A 25,478-nucleotide genomic window follows, 5' to 3' on the forward strand; every position below is an offset into this window, starting at 1 on the left:
AAGTGCTTCATAATTCCCACTGAACTGAAATAGTTGCATTTTAAAGTTGCATATTTCATTGTTACATGCTATTTTATCACATTTTTATTCCCAAAAGGAACACATGAAAGTAGCATTGAACAGTCAGTAATAATCTCCCATGGTACTGTTCATCGTTTTCTTTGATTTCATATTTATTATGTATTGTGTTTTTTTTTTCCTAATTGGTCTCTTGGAGGAAGATCCAGCTACCCAGTGGTCATCAGATCTCGGAAATGTTTGTTCACAAAGTAAATGAGCTTAATATTGAATTAGATTATTTTATTCTTCATAAGGTAGAGTGAAAATCCACAGTTGCCCAGCAGCAGGCTACAATGCTTTGTTAATGTGCAAGACAAAAAGATAATATATAATAATACTTTGAAAAGTATGATAATGTTTAAAGAGTTTTCCCAAATTTTATTAGTAATCCATTTCTTTATTTCACAGTCAGTATAGATTATATGATTCTTCATCACTAGCAGAAAATATTTATTTCCATGCAATATGGTAATCTTCTCTGAATCCAAAGGGTGATATTTTTAAATTATCTTTAAGAACTTGCAAATTAAAAATGGCATCTTTGCCATTTGTTTTCATAAACACAAAATCCGCTATTATGTTTTCTTTAAAATACCTACTGAAGAGATATTTGTTGTTTCACTTTTACCAGTACAGACTATGAAAACTATTAACAGATGTGTTTATACATATATTTAATTTCTTGCTAATGGATATAACCCTTTTTTACAATTAATGATAAATGAAGCTGTCCATCCCATATTTTTTATAGCAAAAATCATTTTATGATTTTCAGCATTATCTATTTATAAAGATAAAGAGAAAACATGATTTTTATTCTAGATGGATAAAATAACTACAGACAGTAATGAACCATCCAGGCTGGTCTGGTTGCCATTGACCCAACTTAGATGCTGACTTGTATCTTTTGCAAAATGATTATTCATAATCAATCAAACTTTATTAGTTTTTATAAAGTTTAAAGAAAGTCTAGACATCACATGTATAATTAAAATCTGTACAAAAGTTGAATACATTATCATATAGTCGCATTAAAATCCTTAGGATCTGAGATAACTAATTATTCAGCAGTGAATTATATTCCTGTAAGAATGCCACATTTCAGACACTCTATGATGAACAGATTATGAGGTTTTAATATTTTATCAGTTTTGATTTTCATAGGTAGATATTGGTTTTATAACTTGAATTCTAAAAATATGTGTACTATAAATTCATAAAACAAATATTTATGCAATCATGGGGTAAAGTTCACTAGTGCTCCTTGTCCATGCAAGTGGATGCACTATCATTTCCTGTTCAAGTTATGCTTAAAGAAATGGGCTACATATCTCAGTCATTTGCATATATGAATTGCATGCAAGATATAATAATAATCCTTATTTTTTCTTTAAATAATGCACTCATATATTGACAACAAAACAAGTAAATTATCAGTTGAAGATTCTGGGATCACATCATAAATCAGTAGAGCTGATGAAGGATTTCATCTCATTTTCAGAACCCAACTGTCGCAACTTTGTCACCTCTCACTTCTTCCTCAATGCTTAGTCACATTCATGACTGTTGCCTCAATGCATTCACTTGTCAATGAACAAATAATTTATTAAAGTAGAAAAAGCTAACACTTCTTATAAATACAGACACTGTAGGAGAGGGGATAAGTGGAGCCTTCACAAACGTTTCATGTTTGAAGGATGCATTCCTTATCTAGTTTGAAGTTGCTCTCAGTGAATCACCAAGGACAGTCTGAAGGCAAAAGCAGAAGACAAGAGAAGGCAACCTTGCATCACAACTTTCCTAGCAACAAAGTCAGAACATGTTCCTGTCTGGCATTCTCTTACTCCCGAAGCATCAGAAGATATCTGCTAAAAAGAGTAAAAATAATATCACTATACAAGGTAAAGAAAAGAAAACAGACACTTAAAAATATATCATCACAGATATATAAACTTAAAACATAAATCATAAAAATCTTAAAACATAAATTATGTGTTCTGCTAAAACTTGATAAATGAATGCATATGAAAGACCAAGTTGTACATTGTATTATTGGCAGTGGAGGGGCATGACTATTTGGCAAAAATGTTGTTTTCAGCTATTTAAGATTGGATCCTGCTTCTTTTGAGAGCTGAATAAATGTTTGATAGAATATATATATATTTTTTTAAATAATTTTTTGATAGAATATTTAACTGTAGTTAAATCCTTAAGTTGAGATTAATGTTTTATAGTACTATCAATTATTAAGTTTTCTCCAAAAGAACACTATTCTTGTATATCTTTTCTTTTACTTGAAAATACATTAAAAAATCTGTTAAAGCTGGTCACAATGTGACCTGTTGATTGAAATAAAGAAGCAATAAGAATTTAAGAATATACAAATTTTCCATACTAATTCAGACCAAGGGTCCATCGAGCCATATATGCTATTTCTAACAGTGGTGGCCAATCCAAATAACAAGTAGCTGGCAAGATCCTGAACAGTATAACTGCATATTATCCCATACAATCCTCTCCATGTAGGCTAGGGTTATGAATTTTCTTGGATGGCTTTTTACCCTTACAAGGGAGCTTCTCTCTCCCACAGAACCTTAGAGCCCATGGCAGATTGCAACTCTTTGGCTGCCTTCCCAAGCTTCCTGCGAGATATCTCTCATTCCATTTCCAAAACACTCCAACTCAGAACTCCCCCTAGTGTCTCAGGGAGTCACTACTCTGCCTCCTGAAGAGATAGACTTTCTTATCACTCAAACTAGAAACTACCACTTCCTAAACCACTCATCTCTAGATGATTCCTTACTTTTCTTTAGTAAAGGCTAGCTAGCTTGACACCTTCGAGGGTGCTGGTAGAAGTGACAGGGGAAGGGGAGGAGGGTAAAGGAGTTGGCCAGAGATAAAGTCTATACCAGGGCGGGGGGGGGGGGGGGGGGGGGGGAAGGAGAGAAGGGCAGCAATCCATCACTTTCAAAATATATATTTTTCAATGTTTGGGGGGACCTTGGGGGAGGATTGAAGGATTGGGCCAGCAGGCACTTGTGGATGGAGGTACACTAGGCCCGCTTGAGTGTAATTATTTTTTAAATAGCCAGATAAGTGCTTTGGATAATCAAAACTTGGCATTTAGCTGGATAACTTTCAAGTCACGTGGCTAAATGCCTTTGAATGTTGACCTTTCCAAGCCTAAATTTAAATTTGTTAACATCATTGGTACTCCAGTATTCTATTGAAAAACTGTTGTGTCCATATTCAAAAACCACTCACAAATTATCTGACGAAATGTCAAAATAAGAACATAAGAACATTAGAAATTACCATGCTGGGTCAGACCAAGGGTCCATCAAGCCCAGCATCCTGTTTTCCAACAGAGGTCAAAGCAGGCCACAAGAACCTGGCAATTACCCAAACACTAAGAAGATCCCATGCTACTAATGCAATTAATAGCAGAGGTTATTCCCTAAGTAAACTTGATTAATGGCCGTTAATGGTTTTCTCCTCCAAGAACTTATCCAAACCTTTTTTGAACCCAGCTACACTAACTGCACTAACCACATCCTCTGGCCACAAATTCCAGAGCTTTATTGTGCGTTGAGTGAAAAAGAAGTTTCTTCGATTAGTCTTAAATGTGTTACTTGCTAACTTCATGGAATGCCCCCTAGTCCTTCTATTATTTGAATGTGTAAATAACCGATTCACATTTACTCGATCAAGACCTCTCATGATCTTAAAGACCTCTATCATATCCCTCCTCAGCCATCTCTTCTCCAAGCTGAACAGCCCCAACAGCCCTAACCTAGGCATATTCAGCCGCATAAACAATTACATTATAGCTGAATAAGTAGTTATTCAGCTATAATTTAGCCAGATAGAATTCCAGAGAGGAGTTGAGTTATAGGGCTAACTTAGCTGAATATCACATATATTCATCTAAGTTATCCAGCTTCGTGTGGCAGGATAACGTGCTACTTAACCGGGTATCTTAAAAAGATATCTGGCTAAGTAGTGCTGACATATAGAGTCAAAAGAAAGAAAAGGGTCAGCAGGCCAATCCCCTGTTGAGCCATAGTGTGCTTACCTCCAAAACTTGAAAAGTATGGGAATTTTAGGACAGGACCCCTGTTTTGATGTTAGCAAAATATAAAGATTGGCTTACACCCTCCACTCCACCCACCTGCAGGGAAGCTATGAGGCACCAGTCTCTCCCTTCCCCTCCTTCGACTCTCCCCATGTTGCGACCATCGCTGCCCGACGTCTCCACTCCGCCCTCTTTACCTCTGTGGTGACTCCCTCCAGGTCTGAAGGATGGCTGGCTGCCGCGGCGTCTCCCTGCCGCCTCTTTCTGGCATCCCCGGACCGGCTCGACGCTGCAGATCTGCCATGTGGCTTGAAGCCTAGGGCGCGCATGCGCACACGCTCTCCTAGTGAAGTACCAGCAAGGGCGCAAACCTCAGGGGCGTCCCCCTGAGATGACATCATCCACTTCCAATATTTAAAGGTCTCTGTTATTGCTGACAAACCGAGTTAGCAGGGGTTCGGGTTAGGACAAGGTTTACTCTGGTTACCTTGCCTAAGCTACTCTGCCTCCTCGGACTTACCAGAGGTACCCGCTCCTCGGGGGCCCCCTCTCTTTTCGCTTTTCAGGTTACAGATAGGAACCGGTACTCGCTCCTCAAGGGCCCTCGTTCCTGACTACCTGCTGATTCTCTTCTGCCTGGAAGCCATCACTGTCTACATCATTGTGAGTTACCATCGCTCTCTCAGAGCTTTCCCTGGAACCAGGTACTCGCTCCTCGAGGGCCTATTCTTTCTAGCTCCAGAGCTCCCTGAGACCAATATGTGAGTATTGTCATCTAAGTTCTGTTTATGAACTCTGCATACCCTGCCTACTCACTGTCTACAGTTTCTCAACAGCTCAGCCATCCAGGGATTGCTGTTCCAGTATCTGAGGGACTTCAGCCCTGCTGGACACTTCAGCTCACTACTGCCACCTCTGGTGGTTTCAAGACCTGTTTAATAAAAGAACTAGTGTGTGTCTGTCTCCACACTCTAAGCCTAGCCGGTGGTCCCTCTCGGGATCTTCCCCCGGGGGCGTGGTCATCTGCCACTGGCCTAAGGATCCACCCACTACTATCTCCAGCAGTCTATAACAACAGATTGCTACTCCGCCTACAGAATACATCAGATTGCTACTCCTATCTGATTGCTCCTCCCATCAACATAACAGATTATGACACCCCATTCCCTGATTCCCTATTTTTTACTGCCAAGAGTGAGGGAACCTCTGCCCTGCTCCTCTAACAGAGGCAGTGCTGGAAGTGTTACCATATGATCCAGCTTACAATTCCAGCGCTGTCTCAGAGCAGTGCTGAAGGCACCAGGAGTGGCGCAAAGGTCCTTCGCTCCCAGCAGTAATAAATAAGGTTTTTTGGGGATATGGAGGGCCAGGGAGGAAGGCTGGCACTGTTGCAACCATCACTTCCTGACGACTTCACTCTGCTTACCTTTCATTTTCTGCGACTCCTCCTGCTCTTCACGGACTCCTGGCTGCCGCGGCGTCCATCTGCCGTCCTCTCCGGCGTCCCTGGACCAGCTTGGGCACTGCCTCCCACCATGCTCTTCAGGTACCTAAGGGCGCATGTGCCGCGCGGCCCTCATTCTTATTTCCTCATTGGTGCGTTCCTCAGGGGTGTCCCCCTGTGATGACATCACGCTGCCCGGATATTTAAGCCTACTGTTTATTGCTAGCTGTTGAGTTAGCAAGGGTAATCTTATGGATGGGATTCACTCTCCGTACCCAGCTACTCTGCCTTCCAACTTCCATTGGACTCTTTCTGCTAACAGTGTACCCACTCCTCGGGGGACTCTTTGCTTCTTTCAGGTCGCTGTCAGGTAACCGGTACTCGCTCCTCGAGGGCCCATGTTCCCTGACCCGCTTCCTGCATCTATCTCCTCTTCTACTTGGAAGAATTTGCTACAGACACCATCAGTGAGTACTACTATCATCCACTCCTCAGAGCTGTCTCCCTGGAACCAGGTACTCACTCCTCGAGAGCCTGCCCCCGTTCCAGCGCCAGTGCCATCTCTTACGTGGAACTGCTGTGTGAGTACTTTGCCAACAAGTCTCTCTACCTCCAGGGATCTGGTACTCGCTCCTTGAGGGCCAGCTCTCCCTATCTCGGGGCTTCTCCATAATTGGGACTCTTTCAATGTTCTATTGTACTCACTTTCTCAGTTCTCTCCACTACAGCACTGCTACTGGAGAAACCGCTGTTCCAGCGCCCTGGTGAATACTAGCCCAGCCAGGCTACTTCTTCTACTCACTACTGCCACCTCTGGTGGTTTCTCAAACTGTCTAAATTAAGTACTATCTGTGTTTGTGTGTCCAGAGCTGAGCCTGACCTGTGGCCCCTCATGGGACTTCGCCCTGTGGGTGTGGTCAGCTGCCACAGTGTCCAAGGGTTCACCCAAACCTCACTAACTATAACAGGCACCTCATAGTTTCCCTGCAGCTCAGTGGAGGGAAGGTGGGGGCAAGCTGATGTATATATTATATTGTGACTTTTGTTTCTGAGAAATGCAGCCAGGAACTACTCAATAAATGTGGAGGTGGCTAACTGGCTTAATCCAACTGTGACCTGGCTAACTGGCTTATTCCAGCTATGACCGCTTGATGCCTGGTAGCCAAAAATGCCAGGATGGTAGTGACCTTGAAGTCTACTATCAGGTCATGAACCCTGTAGGTGGAAGGGTACAGATCCTGCTTCACCAGCTGGCATAGGTGCAGTATGGATTCGTTGTTGAACCTGAATCTGCACAAGAATTGCTCTTCTGACAGATCCAAAAACTATGCCCTAATCCTGTATTTATTTATCTATTTTTGATTTTTATATACCGCGGTTCCTGTGTTACGAGCGCGCGCGGGCGCGGTCGTCTCGGGCGGGTGGTGAGCCCTTGGGCCACGGCAGGACCCCAGGAGGAGCCCAAGGCCACACCGTGGGAGGTGAGCTGAGCAGGCATGGTGAGCCAGGCAGGCAGGAACAGAAGCAGGGAGTCCGACCCTCAGCCGGACCTGCATGCCCATGGTAGCCAACACGGGGAAGTTGACTAATGAACGGTCCTCCGACTGTTCCCGGCCCTTTCGGACCTGCCGCAGGGAACGGCAATGGGCAGCAGGCCGGACAGAGGCGAGGGCAGACAGAGTCCTTAAACAGAAGACATCAGACGGGGCAGAAGCAGGCTGAAGCAAGACGGAGACATCAGGACAAGGGCTGAAGCGAGACACAGGAAAGGCCCAGGCGAGCAGGAACTCCGATGCTGGGATACTCACATCCGAAGCCCCCTCGGCTGGCAGAAGCTCAAGAGCCCGTGGGACGAATCCCTCCTGTTGGCCACTCCAGGGCCCAACAGGACAGAAGGCTCAGGAACCAGGTCAAGGCAGAGACAGGTAGACATCCGGACAAGGGCTGAAGCAGACACTGAAGACAAGGCTGGACGGGAACATTGCACTGTCCATCAGGGCGCCCTACTCAGCCCGCCCGTGGGACTGAGTCGCGGACCACCCTGTCCCAGACGCGCCCTACACAGCCTAGGAAGGCTGGTCGCGGACCACGCTGAGAAGGAGGGTGCGGGGAAGACCCAGGCGAGCAGGAACTCCGATGCTGGGATACTCACATCCAAAGCCCCCTCGGCTGGCAGAAACAGGAGCAGACATCAGGCAAGGACACTGGACTAGGAATCATGGAAGACCTGGATCAGCACGGTTACAGCCAACTGTAAGGCCTGATCAAAGGCCAAAGACAAGCAGGAGTCGGAGTCACGGACCGGAGTCAAGGCAGGCTGAAGACAAGCAGGAGTCAGAGTCACGGACCGGAGTCAAGGCAGGCTGAAGACAAGCAGGAGTCGGAGTCACGGACCGGAGTCAAGGCAGGCTGAAGACAAGCAGGAGTCGGAGTCTCGGACCGGAGTCAAGGCAGGCTGACGACAAGCAAGAGTCGTAGTCACGGAGGACCTGGATCGGGAGAGGCCACAGGCAACTGTGTAACCCAATCCGAAGGCCCAGACACAGTGAACAGAAAGTCCTTAAATACTGGAGGTAGAAGGCAACTCCCTGGGAGGAGCTTGCCAGGACCGCCCACCGCTGGTCCTATAACTAGGTTAGAGAGCTGCGGGCCAGCCCCTAGGGAAGGGCGTCGCCCAACAGGAAGTCCAAACACTGAGGCTGCAAGCCACAGGCATGCCTCAGGAGCAGCTAGGCCTCTGGAGGAAGGTAAGAGACCTCTTGCAGCGCAGCAGCAGGGGGGATCGCAACATCCTGTATGAGATACAGATCACCTCGGTTTACAGTAAACAGTAAACTTTGCTTAAAGGCAGTACATGGAACAGTGGAAAAATAGTAGAAACAAACTAAAAACTGGTACAACTGGAGCAACTGGTGTAACTGGTGCAACTAATACAGTGGAATATTAGAACTGGAACAAAAGGTATATAAACAAGTGGGAACCAAGCTGGGAGCAGGCATAAGGGTAGGATGTAATGAACAGCAGACAACTGAAAAACCAGTCCAGAGTACCGCCTTGAAGCATAGATAGGCGGGAATATACAATCAACAAGCAACAGACTGCCTCGAAGCAGAGATAGGCGGGATATACAATCAACAAGCAACAGACATATACAAGTGAAATAGGTATGTTATTTTGGAGTAGGAGGGGAATGGCGTTAAGGTATAGGAAGGGATTGGCGTTAAGGGCACAAAGAGGAAGTAGGGAACCCTGGGGAAGGGGTACCTTACAGAGAACTTACCTGTATGTTCTCTGTAAGGGGTACCTTTTCCTCCTTCTCTATTCTCTTTCCCTCCTCAACCATTGTGCCATAAGCCTATTAGAGTCATTTAGACGTTTGGTTCTCCACCACACACTTCCCCCTCACTATGGACCGGTGGGTCCCAGTGTCTCTACCTTTCTTCCCCAGTATGGCTCAATCTTTCCCAATCATACCCTATCAGCAATGTTGTGATTTTCAGAGAAAGGTTCCCCTAAATCTCTGCATGAGAGTCTCAACCAAAATTGTCTTCTTAACATACACCGTTTTGGGCAAGGGTTTGCTAGTTAGCTCTCCTACCCCATTTGTTTCTTCTCCTAGTCTGCTGCCATGTTCACTCACCTTGAGAAGCCAGTCCATGAAACGCCTGGACAAAAAACACCATGCATAATATAGCTGTAATAAATTTATTTGCGCAATTTTTATAACATTTGTGTCTGTGTGCTTTATTTTAAAAGCAACTTACATGCATATATTCAAAATATGCCCAGATACACCACTAACATGGCCTTTTTTTCCTCACCTATATTTGCTCATGAAAGTGTATATGAACATATATGACCTGTATGGAAAATATGACTTACGCACAAACGCTTCACATACACACACATATGACATTTCCGTGCACATAAATCTTTTGAAAATTCAGCCCTAAGGAGTAATTTAAAAAATGCCCACATTGGTACTTTTTACCCATAGATTTTATACTAATATTCCAGGGAAAATACCCAGGCAAATTATTTACACTTGCTAATTTCTGTGGGTAGATTTTTCAAGAAAATTATATGCATGCTTTTAAAGAATCCAAAATATGCATATAAGTACAGACTCTTCCCCAATCCCACCTTCAGGAATGCTCCCTTTAAGAACATAAGAACATGCCATACTGAGTCAGACGAAGGGTCCATCAAGCCCAGCATCCTGTTTCCAACAGTGGCTAATCCAGGCCATAAGAACCTGGCAAGTACCCAAAAACTAAGTCTATCCCATGGTACTGTTGCTAATAATAGCAGTGGCTATTCTCTAAGTCATCTTAATTAACACCAGTTAATGGACTTCTCCTCCAAGAACTTATCCAATCCTTTTTTAAACACAGCTACACTAACTAAACTAACCACATCCCCTGGCAACAAATTCCAGATTTTAATTGTGCGTTGAGTGAAAAAGAACTTTTTCCGATTAGTTTTAAATGTGCCACATGCTAACTTCAAGAAGTGCCCCGTAGTCTTTCTATTATCCGAAAGAGTAAATAACTGATTCACATTAACTCGTTCTAGACCTCTCATGATTTTAAACACCTCTATCATATCCCCCCTCAGCCATCTCTTCTCCAAGCTGAAAAGTCCTAACCAGTTTAGTCTTTCCTCATAGGGGAGCTGTTCAATTCCCTTTATCATTTTGGTCACCCTTCTCTGTACCTTCTCCATTGCAACTATATCTTTTTTGAGATGCGGTGACCAGAATTGTACACAGTATTCAAGGTGCGGTCTCACCACTGAGCGATACAGAGGCATTATGACATTTTCCATTTTATTCACCATTCCCTTTCTAATAATTCCCAACATTCTGTTTGCTTTTTTGACTGCCGCAGCACACTGAACCGACGATTTCAATGTGTTATCCACTATGACGCCTAGATTTCTTTCTTGGGTGGTAGCTCCTAATATGGAACCTAACATTGTGTAACTATAGCATGGGTTATTTTTCCCTATATGCATCACCTTGCACTTATCCACATTAAACTTCATCTGCCATTTGGATGCCCAATTTTCCAGTCTCAGAAGTTCTTCCTGCAATCTGCTTGTGATTTAACTACTCTGAACAATTTTGTATCATCTGCAAATTTAATTACCTCACTCATCGTATTGCTTTCCAGATCATTTAAGAACATAAGAACATGCCATGCTGGGTCAGACCAAGGGTCCATCAAGCCCAGCATCCTGTTTCCATCAGAGGCCAAACCAGGCCACAAGAACCTGGCAATTATCCAAACACTAAAAAAATCCCATGTCACTGATGCAATTAATAGCAGTGGCTATTCCCTAAGTAAATTTGATTAATAGCCATTAATGGACTTCTCCTCCAAGAACTTATCCAAACCTTTTTTGAACCCAGCTACACTAACTGCACTAACCACATCCTCTGGCAACAAATTCCAGAGCTTTATTGTGCGTTGAGTGAAAGAATTTCCCCCGATTAGTCTTAAATGAGTTACTTGCTAACTTCATGGAATGCCCCCTAGTTCTTCTATTATTTGAAAGTGTAAATAACTGATTAACATCTACTCGTTCAAGACCTCTCATGATCTTAGACCTCTATCATATCCCCCCTCAGCCCAGTACAGATCCCTGAGGCACTCCACTGCCCATTCCCTTCCACTGAGAAAATTGTCCATTTAATCCTACTCTTTATTTCCTGTCTTTTAGCCAGTTTGTAATCCACGTAAGGACATCGCTACCTATCCCATGACTTTTTATTTTTCCTAGAAGCCTCTCATGAGGAACTTTGTCAAATGCCTTCTGAAAATCCAAATATACTACATCTACCAGTTCACCTTTATCTACATGTTTATTAAATCCTTCAAAAAAATGAAGCAGATTTGTGATGCAAGACCTGTTTTGGGTAAAGCCATGCTGACTTTGTTCCATTAAACCATGTCTTCTATATGTTCTGTGATTTTGATGTTTCGAACACTTTCCACTATTTTTCCTGGCACTGAAGCCGGGCTAACTGGTCTGTAGTTTCCCGAAACCCCCCCTTGAGCCCTTTTTAAATATTTGGGTTACATGAGCCACCCTCCGGTCTTCAGGTACAATGGATGATTTTAGTGATAGGTTGCAAATTTTTATTAATAGGTCTGAAATTTCATTTTTTAGTTCCTTCAGAACCCTGGGTGTATACCATCCAGTCCAGGTGATTTACTACTCTTCAGTTTGTCAATCAGGCCTACCACATCTTCTAGGTTCACCATGATTTGGTTCAGTCATCTGAATCATCACCATGAAAACCTTCTCTGATACAGGTATCTCCCAAACATCATCTTCAGTAAACATTATTGTTAAAAGACTGGCTAGGCCATATGCTCTTTATCTGCCATCCTGTTCTATGTTTTTAGATACATAGAGGCCATACATGCATATTTTTACCTGCTTTCAGAATAGACATTTTTGAAAAAGCCCATTTTCACAGGTAAAGCACTGTTTGTTCACAGTAATAGCATTTAAATTATTTGGGTCATTCATAAAAATGTGTTAGGGCCTGAACACACATTAAATGGGTCTAATGCATGTGATAAATATCGCAATGTAAGTTAGCATGCAAATTTGTTCTGCAAGTGGTAGGAGTTAATGCAAATTGGGGCCATCTACCGCAGATTAACACAAAATTTAACATCAGAAATGACTACACATTGTTTTGAGAGAGAGAGAGGAAGAGAGTGAGAGACTCTCTATATATCTTGCACTGTAGATGGGCACATTCAATTCAGAATGGGTTTGGTTTGGGGAGTGTTGTTGTATACATAGTCAGAGGAATTAACTGCAAATTTGAAATCACTCAAGAATTTCTATCATTTGAATTGACAAAGGGCACAACAACAGGAGTTGCTTTGTACAGTGCAGTCTCTAGCTATATTTATACCATTTTGATGGATCTAGGGGTAATATTGCTATTTTAAAAGAGATTGCGCAAATAACATTTGTAGATTATTTAGCAATTTCATATCTTAAGATAAGACCATAGGTTGCAAAAATGTTATGTGATAACACCTTAAATGGTGGTAAGTAAGTACCTAGCTTGTTTTTCATACACTTGATCATGGCTCACCATATGACTATGACATTCTTACCAGGGTACTGCAGTGGTTTGTGGCTGTCTTCTGTAGCCTACAATGCTTGCTTTTCCCTGATAGTATCCCATCAAGCTACTTACCAGACCTGACCTTGCTTGGCTTCTGTGGGTTCAGATTCACTCAGAGTGATGGCATCGGAGATAGCTTTATGTATGAAGATTAAAATAAAGGAACTTATTTGAATTCATTGGCTAAAAATATGTTTTTGGAATTTATGTCTGGAACAGTTTCCAGACAAGAACAGAGGCTTATACTCATTTAGGCAGGGAACAGGACAATTATTACAGATAAACCAGATGTATCTCTCTCTTGGTACTCTTATTGTTATGCACAAACATATGGCTTCATTTGCAAAAGATTTTTCCAGCCGAGTGAAGAGGGAAGTCCCATTGGAAGTTTCTGAGAATATAGAATATAGATAAATATGTATGAGAAAAATACCACCAAGATCAGGTTTGTACCAGAGCATAAAACAATTGCCATGTGGTTTAATTGAGAAGATAGTCTGTGTTGAAGCCATGTTTTACAAAATATTTAATTATTGAAATACTAAGTTTCAATTGCAACTTTGCTGTTTAGCAGTTGGGTATTGTAGGAATTCCTAAGTGCATATACTCTAAATATTGTAGGAATTCCTAAGTGCATATACTCTAAATATTATTATGCCATGTATATTCCACTAATCTATAAATGAAATAAAGTGAACACAATCATAATTTTAAGAGGGTAATTTTCAGTAGTCCATATAAGGAGGAAATCCACAGGTAAAAGGTACCTGTAGATATTAGCTCAAATTTTCAAAAATGTATAAGTCTGCTTTGAAAATTCACAGGTCGTGCTGGTCATATGCAGAGACATACATGCTGAAGTCACACTTACCATATATAATTTTACATGCACCTCCCTCAAGATCTTCGTAGCAGGACTCACAACATCAATTCTGATTTTGAATAATTAATGATGTACCCTGAAATGACCCAAAAATCTATCAATTAACTCCATCAAAGTAGGCAACAATTTCCTTAACTCTGTCAAATATATTTAAGTATCATCTGCATACAGCGAGACTTTATGATTATAGTCATTATGTCTAAAACCAATAATCTCCTCTGAGTACCTTATCGCCTGGGCCACTGGCTCTATTGCAAGGTCAAAAAAAAAAAAGAGGGGACAGAGGACAACCCTGCCTCCATCCTCTCTTTACTGGAAACAAAGCAGAAGTCATTCCACTTGTTTTCACTCTTGCCATAGGCATTGCATATAAAGCTTTCAACCAGGCAACAAACCGTTCCAGCAGACCAAAATGCTGCAAAGTATAAAACAAATAAGGCCAAGAGACCCAATCGAATGCTTTATCTGTATCTATAGATATGTCTGCTCCCACAATCACTGTTTTGTAAGCCAAATGTTTCACATTAACGGGCCGATACAGTACAGTGCGCTCTGGTGGAGCGCACTGTTAACCCGCATTTGGACAAGTGTTTTCGATGCGCTAGCTTTACCCCTTATTCAGTAAGGAGTAATAGTGTGCCGAAAAGAGAGAGCATCAGCTTGATGAGGCAGGAAGCAATCCTTTAGCTAGGTCCTGCCCTCAAGGTGATGTAGTATCCTCTCACACCAAGGATAGGTCTTCATGGGCATGTGCCCTGGAGGGAAGGGTTAGGATAGCCTTATAGTTTGTGATTCAATTATTAGGAAGGTATATAGATGAGTGGCTGTTGGACATGAGGATCGCTTGGTAATTTGCCAACCTGCTGCAAACCGCATCGATGCATTATGATTTTGTGGTATATAAGTGACTATAAATAAATAAATAAATCAGCTAATACATAAACAAATAAATAACATAGACAGAATTTTAGATAGTGCTGATGAGGAACCAGCTATATGGGTACATGTGGGTACCATGACATAGGGAAGTGCAGGAGGGAGGTTCTGGAAGCCAAATTTAGGGTTTCAGGTAGAAAGCTGAAATCAAGAACCTCCAGGATAGCATTCTCAGAAATGATCCCCATGTGCATGAACCCAGACCCAGGCAGAGCTCCAGAATCTCAATGCATGGATAAGACAATAGTGCAGGGAAGAGGGTTTTAGGTTTGTTAGGAACTAGGCTTCATTTTGGGGAAGGGGGGGGGGGGTCTTTTCCAAAAGGATGGGCTCCACCTTAACCAGAATGGAACCAGGCTGCTGGCACTAACATTTAAAAAGGAAATAGTGCAGCTTTTAGACTAGATGATGGGGGAAAGCTGACAGTCACTCAGAAGTGCATGGTTCGGAATAATGTATATTTGAAAGATACTAAGAGAACAGGGAAAATAAGGCATTTCAGTAGAAATGTTGCAATAAATGACAAAGTGGACCAGGTTCCTTTAAGTAAAGGACACAAAGAATCCAAATTACCTCTGTCCACTGATGAGCAGATGTTAGTACAAAGAAAAAAGCATAGTTTAAAATGTCTGTATATATATGTTAGAAGTTCAAAAAATAAGATGGGAGAGTTAGAGTGTATAACACTGGCTGATGAGGTAGATATAATTGGCATGTCAGAGACCTGGTGGAAGGAGCATAACCAATGGGACATGGTGATATCAGGGTACAAGTTATATGAAAATGATAGGTTGGATCAAATTGGTGGAGGGGTGACACTATGTTAAAGAGAGCATTGAGACAAATTGGATAGAAGTTCTACAGGAAACAAAATCCAATGTTGAATCTTTATGGATAGAAATTGCAGGTGAAAAAGGGAATAAAATAGTAGTGGGGGTATATTATCATCCACTTGGCCAGAATGAACTAACAGACAATGAAATGCTAAAAGAAATTAGGGACGCTAACAAAATTTCAATTACCCCATTCTTGACTGGGTGAATGTTACATCAGAACATTCCTAGATTAAATGTTACATCAGAAGTAAAGTTCCTAGATTAAATAAATGACTGCTTCATAGAGCAGCTGGTACAAGAATCAAAAAGAGGGGGAACTATTTTAGACCAGGCCCTTAGTGGAACACAGGATTTGGTGAGAGGGTTAACAGAGTTGGAGCCACTTGGCAATAGTGATAACAATATTATCAAATTTGAGTTAATAAATGGAGGGAATGGAAACAAAACTAAATCTACTGCAACAGCATTTAACTTTCAAAAAGGGGACTAGGCTAATATGAGGAAAATTATTAGGAAAAAACTAAAAGGAGCAACTGCAAAGATTAAGAGTTTAGCCCAGGAACAGTCACTGTTTAAAAATACCATCTTGGAAGCCCAGACCAGATGTATTCCACACATTAGAAAAGGTGGAAGGAAGGCTAAACAACTACTGGCATGGATAAAATGTGAGGTGAGAGAGGGAGTAATATCTAAAAGAATATCTTTCAAGAAATGGGAAAGGGATCCAAATGAAGACAGCAGGAAACAGCATAAGCACTGGCAAGTCAGATGCAAAGCATTGATAAGGAAGGAAAAGAAAGAAGTTGAAAAGAAGCTTGCTGTGGAAGCAAAAACACATAATAAAAGCTTTTTCATGTACTTTCAAGGTAAAAGGCCTGCGAGGTAGTCAGTTGGACCATTAGATGATCAAGGGGTAAAAAGAATTTAGGGATAATAAAGCCATAGCAGAGAGACTAAATTAATTATTTGCTTTAGTATTCAATAAGGAAGATGTAAGAGATATATCTAACAATCCAAAAAGCCAAGAACCTCGCAATAAAGTTACCCAGACGCTTCTCTTAGTAATATTTGACCTTCATAATGCCCACCTGCTCTTCTCCTTGCCCACCTGCCCTGGCTATCCGTCCCTCCTTTCCTCTCAGATGGATTCCCTGGTTTTACCTCTGCCTGATCTTGAATATGCCTAACTGCTACCTGCCTGAACTTTACCTGGACCTTGGACTTGCCTGATTTCCACCTGTCTACAATCCGAGCAATCTAAGCCCTCCTCTTCTGCCATCGGCAGAGATCCCATTTAAGTTCTGCCGGCCCTGGCATTCAAAGGCTCAACCCACGGGGAACAAAGGCTGGTATAGACGAAGCTCCCACTAGGTCTGTGCCTCATCTGGGTCTGCCTGCCATTGTTGGGAACCTGCAGGGTTCCTCCCTGTAGGTAGCACTAATCTTACCTCAGGCTAAAGATCCACAAATGCAACAAAAGGAAAGTAGTCACCAGCTATACCCCCAGATGCAACCTTCGTTTGATGGCTGGGGCCTTGTTCCATAAGATATTAAGAACATAAGAACATAAGAAATTGCCATGCTGGGTCAGAGCAAGGGTCCATCAAGCCCAGCATCCTGTTTCCAACAGAGGCCAAACCAGGCCACAAGAACCTGGCAATTACCCAAACACTAAGAAGATCCCATGTCCCATTTTCCTGTTCCGCAGGGTCTTTCTGAATTTATCACATCCGCATGTGATTTAACTACTCTGAATAATTTTGTGTTATCTGCAAATTTGATCACCTCACTTGTCATAGCCCTTTCCAGACCATTTATTAATATATTGAAAAGCATCAGTCCAAGTACAAATCCCTGAGGCACTCCACTGTTTACATTTTTCCACTGAGAAAACTGACCATTTAATCCTATTCTTGGTTTCCTGTCTTTTAACCAGTTTGTAATCCACAAAAGAATATCACCTCCTATCTCATGACTTTTTAGTTTTCTTAGAAGCTTCTTATGAGGGACTTTGTAATATACCTTCCAAAAATCCAAATACACTGCATCTACTGTTTCACCTTTATCCACGTTTATTAACCGCTTCAAAAACTGTAGCAGATTTGTGAGGGAAGACTTCCCTTGGGTAAATCCATTGTAGCTGTATGTCAATAAACCATGTCTTTCTAAATGTTCTGTTCTTTAGAATTATATAAAATTATATTAAAAAAAGAGCCTTTTCAGGAGTGGGCCCTGAAACTTGGAATGCTGCACCTCTGGATGTTAGGCTGAACTCAAATTTGTAAACTTTCCATAAGAAAGTGAAAGTGTGGCTGTTTCCTTAAGATCTTGGTCCATAAGAATGGGGGAGATGATTGTGTATCCAGGCATTGTAAGAATTAGTAAATGTCGGTCTGTTTTAAAATGGGTTTTGATGTGTATATTGCATATTGATTATATTGTATTACTTTAAATTGTACACCACTCTGATCAGGTTTGAAACTGTATGGGTGGTTTATAAAACTCTGCAAATAAAATAAATTTGAATGTTTCAATGGCAGACAGGAAGTTTTGAGACTTTGTGAATCAGTGCCATTTATGCTTGTTATTCCCAATACTATTAATAGTAATAACATCCACCACAGTTGAGAAATATTCTCAAAACACCAACTTGCTGTAATTAGTAATTAGTGGTATCATAGAACCGTGCCTAATGTCAGGATACTATTTGTGTGGGATTGACAGTAACAGACTGATATGCACAGGTCTAATCATTTACCACTTAAAGCATTAGTCCAAATTATTTTTAGCATTTTAATGAGAGTTGACAGGGAGCTCCACCAGTGACAAATTTAGGATTTTTCATCCCTCGGCATTGATGGTATTGTGGCTCTCAACCACCCTCCTCCCTAAGTAAGGTTGGATAACAGGGAGTAGGACTAAGGCCCAGATCCAGAGTTTCCTGTGGGAGCTCAGGGTTAGATCCTGAGGCAAAATATGTGAAAATTCTGAAGTCAACTGACAAACATTTCCATCTTTTATATTACTTTGCTTGTGTCTGTATAATTTATTTTCCTTTTATTAGGTGAAGGAAAAGGATCTCAAATACAGGAAGGAAATCTCAGGGTTGGGGAGAAGAGAAGGAGGTGAGACTGAGCGCAGAGGGGCAGAGATGGGATATGGGGAAGAGGGAATTGAGGGTGAGATTAGGAATCTGGGATGGGAGAAAAGGAGGGGAAAGGACATTCTGGAATTCAGGGAGGGGGAGAAGGGATAAGGAAACTGAGAGCTATTCTCTGCTAAGTGAGATTCAGCACAAGTGGAAGGCAATAAATATTCAGTCAGCCTGTTGTCATCCCCCCCCTTCCCATGCCACCCCAGATGTGTGCCGCCCAATGCACAGGCCTAGAGTGCCTATTGACAAAAACTTGCATGCCTGAGCTCCATACAAAAATGTTAAATAGTTTAAAACCAGCATATGTAATTTTAGCAGGTTTTTTTTTCCAAAATGAAGATGAAAGTGCTCCCTGCAAGATCTGAATAACAATCCCCAGAGATGTTATGCTTGCATCAGGGGAAAGGTGTCACAGCCACAGCCTCAAAGCAACACAAAAAAAACACTAAAAGATTTTGTGCTAACACTTTAAGTGGTATATGATTAGATCTGTGAACATCAGTCTATTACTGTCAATCCATTGCTAGTATCTTGACGTTAAGCTCACGTTTATGATGCCAGTAATTATAGCAAGGCAGTGTTTTGAGATTATGTCTCAACTGTGGTAGATATTTATAATATTTTGTGCAGAAGTTTGGGTTCCTATAATTATCTGTGATTTCTAATACTATGCTAATGAAAGGGCAAAGATGATGCTAGTGATAAGTCTCCCAATAGGAGAAGCATTGAACTTGGCCTAGGTCCTTCTAAAGTGTTTCTATGTATGTTTTCTGGAATTATTTTAATGGATCTCACCATGCCTATATTACAGAACTTGAACTTAACCTGAGAAAAGGAACATGATTGGTTGTTACATCCACCTCCTGGTTTTGTCAATGAATTGGCTCAGTGCCACCAGTTCAGAAGGGAGCTTAGGGAAAAATAAAAGATGAACTGGCTTGAATAGATCCCCCTGAAAGAACTGATAAGTGCCTGACTGAGCTGTGGCAGGAGTAAAAATGGCAATGGGGTCTGTTACTTGGTCCCAGTTTCCAGACTTCTCATGAGCCCTCCTACCCAGAACTGATGCAGGTGGCCATGGTGTGCACATCGCTTATCTCAAAATAAAAAAAGAAGTGGGAGAAACACCAAAATCTCTGCGAACTGTGTGGGGAGTCTGAACACACTGCCTCCAGATGCCTCCAGAAGTGGCCTAAGGGAAACAAACTGGGCACTAAGGAAATAACCCCACCCCAAAGCTTGCATGCGTATCATTAGTGCAATCTACATAGGGAGCATAGCATTCACCTAGCTCTTAAATTATGCCTCAGGCTTGGCTTACCCAGATCAGTAGGCTACTGCTAACTTTATGAATCTGAGTCTTGCCAAAACCTTATGGCTTCCACAACAAAGTAAAGCTACCCTTGAACTGGTAGAAACAATCAATGGATTCCTATTGAAATCAGGACCTGAGATTCATGAGACCGTTTCCCTTCAAGGTATACTACTTGGGGGTGCACATAAAGCTCCTGATGTTCAGACTCATTCAATATCTTCTAGGCATGTGCTCTAGGGATGTGTACACAAAGGGCCAGATTTTAAAAGCTTTATGCGCGTAAATCGCCTTACACGCGCTGAGCCTATTTTATAAAGGGCTGGCGATGCGGGTAAAGCCCCGGGACGGGTCTAAGTCCCGGGGCTTGCAAAAAGGGGTGGTCCGTGGGTGGGGCGGGGCGGGGCCAGATGCCTCCGACACAGCGGCCATTTACCGCTGTATTGGAGGATCGCATGCTGGTAGGCAGGCGCAAAAGGTTTGATAAGAATTTTTGGGGGTTAGAGAAGGGCTGGGGGGGGGAAGGTTAGGGGAAGGGGTGGGAAGGTTAGGTTATGGGGGAAGGGAATGGGGGAAGCCCGCAGGCGTCGGCATGCGCAAGGTGCACTAGTGTGCACCCCCCTTGCGTGCGCCAACCCCTGATTTTATAACTTGTGCGCAAGTTAATAAATCAGGCGTACATGTGTTCGCGCCGGGTAGCATGAGCATATGCATGCCTGTGCGCAGGTCTTAAAATCTTCCCCTTTGTGTTCTGTTCAGTAATTTGGTTGGTCCTTTTTTTTTGGTGCAACCTTTTTTAATATGGGTAACTTACATTCAGAGTTTATGCACTTAAATACTGTTTAATGTACATAAGATTAGATTTTATGTTCATAAATTGCAGTTACATGCAAAAAATTCTAATTTTATACATGTAAAATATTAATGTGCATAATCTCCAGAAATGAATGCAAATGAATAAACATTCTTTGTGTCTTCACCTGCCCATCATTCTAGGACTTTCCTGGTAGAGAAAATATAAACCACATATATTGATTGGGTTAGTGGAAAGGTTACTTTTTCTTTCTCTCTATGTATGCCTCACTGTCTTCCAGGCAACCAATATCTCCCTTGCAGTAAGGTTCTAAAAGCAACTGTGAGTCAAAATTTGGTGATGACAATAAATGTTTACATGAGCAATAGGTAGGGTTCTGCTGTTCTCACAGTATAGAAATGGCGATGACAGCTCTGTTAGATTATCTGCTGAGAGTTTTGTGCTACCAGATGAAAAAATAAAGCTAAACATTTAATTTTTCTCAGGGTAATGTCCCCAAATGGGTTACTTTTTTGTGTAAACCATGACAGGAATGAATCTCTCTCTTAAACCATCTCTCTCAAATGTACTGCTAAAGCCATTCTTAATGCTTGCATTGTACCAAAAGAGAGCCTTCTTCTGGAGCTCATAAGATACAGGTAAATTTTAAAAGGCGTGCGTATGTGCCCAGAAACGTGTTTTTTGGGCATGTGAGCAAAGATAATGCTTAATTTTATATCGTGTGTGCAAGTATATGCGTATCATTTAAAATAATCCTGCTGCACATATGTGTGCAGCCTTTACGTGCAATATTTTAATAACATGCTCGCACAGGTGACCATGGGGAGGGAGGGAGGAAGGGAAGGGAAGGGAAGGGGGGAAGGGGGGGGAGGGGGGGAGAGGGGGGGGGGGGGAGGGAGAGAGAGACAGATAATCTGATACTCTATTTATGTCCCACTATAAGAGAGGCACTTTCAACTCAGGATGGGTTTTGTGGGGGCCAGTGTTACAGACCTTTGTGCCCTAGGCAGACCAATGTAACATTGCTCCCACCTCCACCAAAACTCACGCTGAGTTGAAAGTATCCCTCTTACAGTGGAAGTTTATATAGAGTGTGAGATTGTTTCTCTAACAGTGGTTCTCTCTCTCTCTCTTAAAAATGTCATTCTTGTATTTTTCTCATTTACCATAATGCCCAGGGTTTTTGCAATGAGCTTATCATCAGTTAGAAAAGGAATATCTGCAATATTCACAACTTCTTCATTCTGTATGATTCTTTAAGAATTATGATCCCAGTGTTATTCTGGTACAATAATGTAAAAGTATTTGCACAGCTTCTAGTGGATGAGCCGTGCCACCTTATTATGCATTTCTGTATACAGGCCTTCTGGCATTACCACATGACACCAGCGACAAGCTGCATCACTGTCTCCAGTTTTGTTTTACAGAATATGCATGTACTGACCTTTTCTATGTTGGCTGTGAACTATCTTGTCTGTAGTCTACTGTCCTATGCTGAAATTATCAATCTCTCCATTCCTGTGACAGGTTTCAATCAACACTACAGGTACATGTACCATACAGGAACCTTCGTTCAGCAAACAAAGCTCTCTTAACCATTCCCTCAGTCAAGACAGCGAGACTAACACAGGTAAGAGAGAGGGCATTGTCTTTAGCAGGACCCACACTCTGGAACTCAATGCCTTTGGAGATCAGATTACAGAGATACCCCCAAAACATTCAAGAGAAGTCTAAAGACATGGCTTTTTAAACAAGTCTTTTATAAAGAGACCTGAGAATAGAAAATACACTGGAATAAACAGAAGAGCACCGGCACACAGCACTATTCTCATAAATGTGCATTACAATATTTTAACATATTGAGTACACAATGAATGTAATAAGATAACACAGTAAATGTGATTTTTTTTTACCTGTAAAAGTACCTTCTAGGTACACCTGGCCAGAATCTACATCACTAAACATTTGTACGTATTTTTATGATTTAATGTAACCGAAACTTAATGGCACGGGTTAGAATGTACTATAGTATGCTTACACCAAACTTACTTATGTGCCTACATGTAAACCGCTGCGATGGTATATAACTTAGCGACGGTATAGAAAACTGTAAATAAATAAATAAATAAATAAATAAATAAATAATAAATAAACATTGGGTTTCTGAAGTAACTATATGTTTTATTATATTCATGATTTTGCCAATTATTTTCTTGTTGCTAGTCTAATTTTTAAAGCACTTTTTCTCTCAGTTTGTAAATTCTGTGTCCTTTTTTCCACTTATGTGCTGGTAGATTATTTCTCATTCCTTTTCATAGAAACAATGTCCAAGGTTTAGGATTCTTAGGACCTGATATTCAGTGGCAGTTAGTTAGATATGTTCTTACTTATCTGGCTAAGTGGCAGCGAGTGAATGTCTGGCCATATTCCATGGTCACCGGTCACCACCTGCTATTGAGCAAGTCTACAGTTATCCAGATAAACTTAAGAACATAAGAACATAACAAATTGCCATGCTGGGTCAGACCAAGGGACCATCAAGCCCAGCATCCTGTTTCCAACAGAGGTCAAACCAGGCCACAAGAACCTGGCAATTACCCAAACACTAAGAAGATCCCATGCTACTGACGCAATTAATAGCAGTGGCTATTCCCTAAGTAAACATGATTAATAGCCCTTAATGGACTTTTCCTCCAATAACTTATCCAAACCTTTTTTGAACCCAGCTACACTTACTGCACTAACCACATCCTCTGGCAACAAATTCCAGAGCTTTATTGTGCGTTGAGTGAAAAAGAATTTTCTCTGATTAGTCTTAAAAGTGCTACTTGCTAACTTCATGAAATGCCCCCTAGTCCTTCTATTATTCGAAATTGTAAATAACCGATTCACATCTACTCATTCAAGACCTCTCATGATCTTAAAGACCTCTATCATATCCCTCCTCAGACATCTCTTCTCCAAGCTGAACAGCCTTTCCTCCTAGGGGAGCTGTTCCATCCCCTTTATCATTTTGGTTGCCCTTCTTTGTACCTTCTCCATCTGCTGTGTCCATCGCTGCTCGACACCCTCACTCCGCCCTCTTTACTGGCTGTGATGGACAGCTGGCTACCACGGCATCTCCATGCCATCTCCTTCTGGCGTCCCTGGACCGGCTCGATGCTGCAACTCCGCCATCTTGTCCTGATGCCTAGGGCGCGCGCGAGTCTTGTACCAGCAAGGGCGCGAACCTCAGGGGCTTCCCCCTGAGATGATGTGATCTGCTTCCAATACTTAAAGGTCTTTGAAAACGCTAACAAATCGAGTTAGCAAGGGGATTGCTTCGGCTATGTTTCCCAAGCTACTCTGCCTCCTTGGACTTACCAGAGGTACCCACTCCTCGGGGGCCTTGCTCTTTTTTTTATTTCAGATAACAGATAGGAACCGGTACTCGCTCCTCAAGGGCCCATGTTCCTGAACACTCTGAAGATTCTCTACTACCTGGAAGCTATCACTGCTACAGACAAATGTGAGTTACCACCGCTCTCTCAGAGCTTTCCTTGGAACCAGGTACTCACTCCTCAAGGGCCTAATTCTTTCCAGCTCCTGAGCTTACTTGAGACCTTATGTGAATTTTGTCATCTAGTTCTTTTCATGAACTCTGCCTACACTGCCTACTCACTTTCTACAGTTTCTCAACAGCTCAGCCATCCTGGGATCATTGTTCCAGTACCTGAGGGACTACAGCCCTGCCGTGCATATCAGCTCACTACTGCCACCTCTGGTGGTTTCTAATAACCTGTCTAATAAAAGAACTAATGTGTGTGTGTCTCCATACTCCAGCCTCGCCAGTGGTCCCTCTTGGGGTATCCTCCCGAGAGCGTGGTCATCTGCCATCGGCCCAGGGATTCATTACAGATTGCTACACCTTAGCAAAACAATATCTGAGACACTACAAGATTGCTGACTCCTCCCTCTTCAGGAGCCTGCTACACAGAGCTTCCTCTACAGATTGCTACTCCTATCTGATTGCTCCTCCCATCAAGCATCTTCTCCATACAGATTGCTACTTGAGCAGTAAGTCACTAACAGATTGCTAACTCCTGCATTCAGGTTCTGAACACCATTGCAACTATATCTTTTTTGAGATGCGGTGACCAGAATTGTACACAGTATTCAAGGTGCGGTCTCACCATGGAGCGATATAGAGGCATTATGACATTTTCTGTTTTATTAACCATTCCCTTCCTAATAATTCCTAACATTCTGTTTGCTTTTTTGACTGCTGCAGCACACTGAGCTAACGATTTTAAAGTATTATCCACTATGATGCCTAGATGTTTTTCTTGGGTGGTAGCTCCTAATATGGAACCTAACATCGTGTAACTACAGCAAGGGTTATTTTTCCTATATGCAACACCTTGCACTTGTCTACATTAAATTTTATCTGCCATTTGGATGCCCAATCATCCAGTCTTGCAAGGTTTTCCTGTAATGTATCACAATCCGCTTGTGATTTAACTACTCTGAATAATTTTGTATCATCCGCAAATTTGATAACCTCACTCATCGTATTCCTTTCCAGATCATTTATATATATATTGAAAAGCACCAGTCCAAGTACAGATCCCTGAGGTACTCCACTGTTTACCCTTTTCCACTGAGAAAATTGACCATTTAGTCCTACTCTCTGTTTCCTGTCTTTTAACCAGTTTGTAATCCACGAAAGGACATCACCTCCTATCCCATGACTTTTTATTTATTTATTTTATTTTGTGTTTTTCTATACTGCATTCGCGATGGGAATCGCATCATGCCGGTTTACAATT

The 25,478-nt window shown here is 41.9% G+C and overlaps 1 long non-coding RNA gene across 1 annotated transcript in view; it reads right to left on the reverse strand.

Moving 5' to 3' along the window:
• Nucleotides 1-1,036: 1,036 nt before the first annotated feature.
• LOC115086220 overlaps nucleotides 1,037-25,478 on the reverse strand; it is a 136,628-nt gene continuing 112,186 nt past the window's right edge. The window contains exons 2-4 of the long non-coding RNA XR_003855167.1: nucleotides 13,607-13,694; nucleotides 12,808-13,126; nucleotides 1,037-1,928 (exon numbers count right to left, since the gene is read on the reverse strand). This is a non-coding gene — a long non-coding RNA (uncharacterized LOC115086220). The remainder of the gene's footprint in view (nucleotides 1,929-12,807; nucleotides 13,127-13,606; nucleotides 13,695-25,478) is intronic.

The sequence above is a fragment of the Rhinatrema bivittatum genome, chromosome 2 (genome assembly GCF_901001135.1).
Source record: "Rhinatrema bivittatum chromosome 2, aRhiBiv1.1, whole genome shotgun sequence".
In the NCBI taxonomy this organism is placed as follows: Eukaryota; Metazoa; Chordata; class Amphibia; order Gymnophiona; family Rhinatrematidae; genus Rhinatrema; species Rhinatrema bivittatum.